Source organism: Sinocyclocheilus grahami, unplaced genomic scaffold (genome assembly GCF_001515645.1).
Source record: "Sinocyclocheilus grahami isolate Dianchi unplaced genomic scaffold, SAMN03320097.WGS_v1.1 scaffold42.1, whole genome shotgun sequence".
Classification (NCBI taxonomy): Eukaryota; Metazoa; Chordata; class Actinopteri; order Cypriniformes; family Cyprinidae; genus Sinocyclocheilus; species Sinocyclocheilus grahami.
The window spans coordinates 1782709-1787961 of NW_015505221.1; the positions used below are offsets into that span (position 1 = coordinate 1782709).

General features: G+C 36.9%; 1 protein-coding gene across 1 annotated transcript in view; it reads left to right on the forward strand.

Moving 5' to 3' along the window:
• Positions 1-1257: 1257 nt before the first annotated feature.
• Positions 1258-5253, forward strand: part of LOC107582248 (stAR-related lipid transfer protein 13-like) — a 101409-nt gene continuing 97413 nt past the window's right edge. Inside the window, exon 1 of the mRNA XM_016268016.1 lies at positions 1258-1533. The gene's annotated coding sequence lies outside the window, so the exon portion shown is untranslated. The remainder of the gene's footprint in view (positions 1534-5253) is intronic.

A 5253-nucleotide genomic window follows, 5' to 3' on the forward strand; every position in this document is an offset into this window, starting at 1 on the left:
GAAACATTAAATTACTAACGAGGCTTTTATGTTTGGACCAATGTAAAATGAGTGCCATATTTGAGTAATGTGAAAGCATTGTTGATAGTGGCTGCAGGCAGAATGGAAGAGTGTTTTGTGAATGAAGGGGATCCTTCGCTTTCTCCCTCCTCTTTCCTCTTTCCTCTTTCTCTGTCTCTAGATGGGGTCAGCAGGAGTCTGCGTTGATTTGTGACAGTTGCTTCCTCTAGGGTGAACGAGGACAGTGGTGAACAAGCAAGTTGATGGATGCTTCTCAAACACAGGAAATGCAGGGGTAATTTAGGACAAGAGAACATCAGTACTGGAGTTTTTATATAAGGTACATTAACAGATAAATGTAAACATCAGAGGTAAGGTGCATGTGTCAGAAACATGGAGAATCCAATCTATGGAGAATCAGAGCATGTCTGAATCCAAAGTTTTATAAGAAGCAATCTTTTTATTAAATGCTTAAATTTTGATTGTTTTATAAGTATTTTTATAAATTATTTTGACTTAATTCTGTATACATTTTAAACTGACTTTTAAAATGATTATTTTTATGAATGTAATTTTTAAAAATGACATTTTTATAAATTGTTTTAAAATATTATTAGACTTTTAAAATCCCTGTTGACCTATTTTTAAACTTTTTTTTTTCTTTTTAAATAAATGTAAGTTTTAGAATTTTTTTTTTTTCCATTGTAGGATTCCATTTCTACCAAGAAATAAGAATTGTGGCCATTAAATATTTGCTTGGTTATCTCTAAAGTGCTCTTGAATTTTGTTCTATATCATTAGATGTGATGCTACGGTTCCCTGGAAACCAAGTACCTTCATACAAAAACGCTGTCTGATAAGTCATTGACTTATCCCCTAGGATCTGGACACAGCCGCAGAACTTCCTGGGTGATCCGGACAGTTCTCCCAAAGGCAAAAGCCATGGTAAAGTAAAATATCTCCTTTTCTTTCCTCTTCCGTCCATTCCTTTTGTTTTGAAAGTATCCGTATGGCTTTCTGTGGGTTTGACGGTGGTGTAACCTGGAATGCATCCAGCCCGTTGAAATGGGGGCAGAGCTATACAATGAGACGTGGATCTGTTCTCCTTCACAATTAAAGCCAGTCCATTTACATCCAAATATGCTGTATGCAGGCCTTGTTTACACAACAGTATCTCTCTCTCTCTCTTTTCCTCTCTCTCTCGCCCTTTCCCTTAGCCGTAACTCCTCCTCCAAACCATCATTCTAACAACTATACATTCTTCCTCCCCTTCCACTCTTACTCTGAATGACTTAGTCACTGCATGCTGAGGCTTCCCGTTGCCTGTGGGGATTTTGGGGAATTTGTGATGACAGCACCTCTCCCTCTGCGGAGGTGTTGCCTTGAATATCCAAGGAGAAGAGGCGAAAGAGACACTCACAAAGGCTGATCGCGTCCACTCTTAGATTTAATGGGACCTTAGACACTTTGCACGCTCCTCATCATGACCATGATAGCGGTTGGAATTCCCAGCACATTCTGAAGAACTCTAAGGTGAGATGGCCCTCATTGTTTTAATATGCAGAAGTCGGTCTATAGGGCAGACGTCAGCTTCAGTGCTGACCTGCTGGAGACTCTTAAGGGCAGGTGGATGACTGAAGTTCATGACAGAGAATACTGAAAAAATACATAGCTTGAAGTCACTTTGGATGAAAGTGTCTGCCAAATGAATACATTTAAAGTTTAATGTGCTGATAAATGTGAAAGCGAAATGTCAGGACTCGCTGGCGAATGTTACATATGCTTTCAACATCTTTGGACGGGTAGTTCATATGTTCTGTGGTGTGACATTATGCATTTACTGCATCTAAAACTATTTTAAATTGCATTTTGTTAGTCGTTTTATAATTATTTATGCATGCAGTTTGACCTATCCAAGGAAAGACTACATAACAGAAACCTGTTAATAAAAATAAGCAATTACTTCTTTATTTCCCATAATTGCCACTTTATATCTCCCAGTGTGAATTATATCTTGCCATTTGACAGTTATATTTTGCAGTTTTCACACTTTTAATTGCATCTTTATTTCTGATAATTGCCACTTCATGTAAATATATATCTTGCAAACTGTTAAATGTTGCAGTTGTGACTTTCTTTTAATTGCATCCTTATTTCTCATAATTGCCACTTTATATTTCCTCGTGTGAATTTATATAATGCAATTTGATTGTTAAATTTCACAATAGTGACTCTTTCTTTTAATTGCATCTTTATTTCACTTAATTGAAATTTCATTTCTTGCAATTGCAATGCTATAGCTCACATTTTTATGCATTTGTTGTATTGCTGGGCAATTTAAAATGAACCAATGAAAGTAAAAAAAAGTGAATAAAAATACTAAAAGAAAAATGGTGACCAGGAACTAATATATACAATATAAACTTTTGTACATTTTTGAACATTAAAATCTAAATGTTGATATAAAAAGAAATAAATACAAAAATAAATAAGGCCCACTTTTGATGTGCATTCAAAAATGCGACTCTGAATGATGCATATCAAATATCAGGAACATATGGCAGGAGTCACAGGATAATTATTTTAATTTACACGTGTCAGTAACTCTGTGTACGTTTTTACAGGACCATTACAGTTGTGGTGAAATGTACAATGTGTAATGCAAAAATAACGATCTCTGTAAAATGAATGGGAATGGCAGCATTAACAGTCACTCACAGTGTGTAAAGTGAAAAGAAAACACTGCTTGCCCCTTTTCATGTATTGCAACACTTTGCACTCAACGAGAAACTTGTAGAACGCTTGAGTGACATTCACAGTGCAGAATCCTCTTTGGCTGTTTGCACCAAGTCTTTTATACAGCTGGGAATGAGGAGGCCTCCTTTTACTGTGGCTTTAGAGAAAAATGGGCAAAAGGAAAGGAGGTAAGAGGACTAGATCTAATCAGGGTTACACTTGCAACACTTTCTCATGAGAGACAACGTTTTCTTTTTTTGGGGTAGGAACTTCCAAATATGCAGCATCCAAATATGAATCCTGTCATACTAAGTGACAGATTATAATATTTAAAAGTATACTGAAAATAGTTTACACTGTTAAATCAGTAACTGGTCACCAGAATTGTCACCACTTTTTTGTCTTTTGATTAGATCATTTTAAATTGTCTTATGGTTTGACAAATTGATTTTTAAAAGTATAAATATTGCATGTAATCTCTCTGTGTGAGTTCCATAAAAAAATGCATAATGCATAATTATAAAATAACCAGCAAAATGCTGTTTAAAGTAGTTGTAAGTGAAGTACAGCATATCCAAGTATTTAATGTGAACTACCATTATACAAATTGTTTGTGCATTGTAATATCTGACATGTCACATATTTCATAACCTGTGTTATATATTGTGTGTGATTTTGATAAGCATGTTTGCATGTGTGTCACAGGCACATGGGAAATCAGATCTAGGTGGCTGTGAGTCACTGACCTTGTCCGGTGTTTGGTCACTCTTCTTATCTGCTTTTAAAGGTTAAAGCCCTGAGGATTTGTTAAGGGCAGGTGCATGCTTTCCTTTCTCTTGATGAAATTGGACCATGTTTTTGTGAGTGTGTGTGAGATATAGAATGAGAGTGAAGCACAAGGCGACGTGTTAAATGAGTGAAGGCCACAGTCAGGGTTGCCAGCTGGCCCCCTTCTCACATTTAACACCACAGATACAGCTCTGATTTTCTATGCATGCTTGGGATTGCACGTGAATTTTCAGTATTTCCATTTGTTGATGACCACTGGCAAAGTTCCATACTGGAGGGTTCATGAAAATAAACTCTTTGTGAAGATAAGTGTATCAGTCAGTGAAATGTTTTTTTTTAAAAATTGAGTTAACCATTACAAGAAACTTTAAGATAAACTTAGAGATCAATATTAAGTAATACTGCTAATATATATTTGTACTTGTTTTGTCTGTACTTGTGAGGACCAAATGTCCTCACTTATATTGTGAAATACTGACAACCCACTAGTGAGGACATTTTAATGGTCCTCACTAGTTAAAAAGGCATTTCAATCAGCCAAGATGTGTTTTTATTTAAATCTAGTGGTCTGCACATGTTTCTGTGATCAGTAAGTTTAGGGTTGGTGATAGAAAATGCCATTAACCGGATAGAAAATCAGTGGAAGTCTCTGCAATGTTTTTATATTGTACATTTTTAATGTGAATTTTTTATTTAGTGCAATATTTTGTCATTGCAACATTTTAGTGTAATTTTCACTAGCAACTGCAATTGGATTTATATTGTAAACCTAAGTTTACTGTTATCCCACCGGTCACTATTGTGACCATCAATATGTTTACTCATTCTATGACCACACTCAACAAAACTGAATTTATGTGAATTCATATATTAATACTAGACACCTTAAAGGGGTCATATGACGTTGCTAAAAAGAACATTATTTGGTGTAATGAAATGTGTTTATGCTGTTTAAAGTAAAAAAAACTAATTATTTTCAACATACTGTACATTATTGTTTCTCCTCTATGCCCCGCCTTTCTGAAACACGTCGATTTTTACAAAGCTCAATGGTCCTGAAAAGCGAGGTGTGCTGTGATTGGCCAGCTATCCAGTGCGTTGTGATTGGCTGAATACCTCAAGCGTGTGACAGAAATGTTATGCCCCTTACCATACTGTAATGCCCTGTCCGGCCGGAGCGATTATTCAAAAACATGAAAACCCATTACAAACGAGGCATTTGTTGCATCCAGTGGGTACATTACGGATTATAATGACTTATACTGTCTTTTTACGTGTTGCGTTGCATCACGCCGTGTAAACATAAAACCATGACTGCATTTGTGATTGGAGAAATGACAAACAAGCGCTACTCTACACTGCTCAAAACTTGCGTTTGAATCGTCAGTGGCAAATCCTTTAAATGAAAACATACTTACAGGCTGTGAGTCAGAACAGCCGGCATTGTAGTCTACTCTCCCAGGATCAGGAAACAGTCCTCCATAAAATGCGCTGCACACATCTGAATATTTGGGTTGAACTGTTCTGGAACAGTGTTGTAAATACAACTTAACCACTGATTTCTAGTCGTGTCCTCTTTTGGAAGACCAAACAAAGTAGTTTCGCTTTCACAACGAAACACACGGCGGGCTAGAGTGAGCGGAGGCGGGCGGGCTTGAGAACGGCTCGGCCGGCGGATTCGACGAAGGAGCATCCGGCGGGTTTGGCGGCAACCACATGTGATGAACC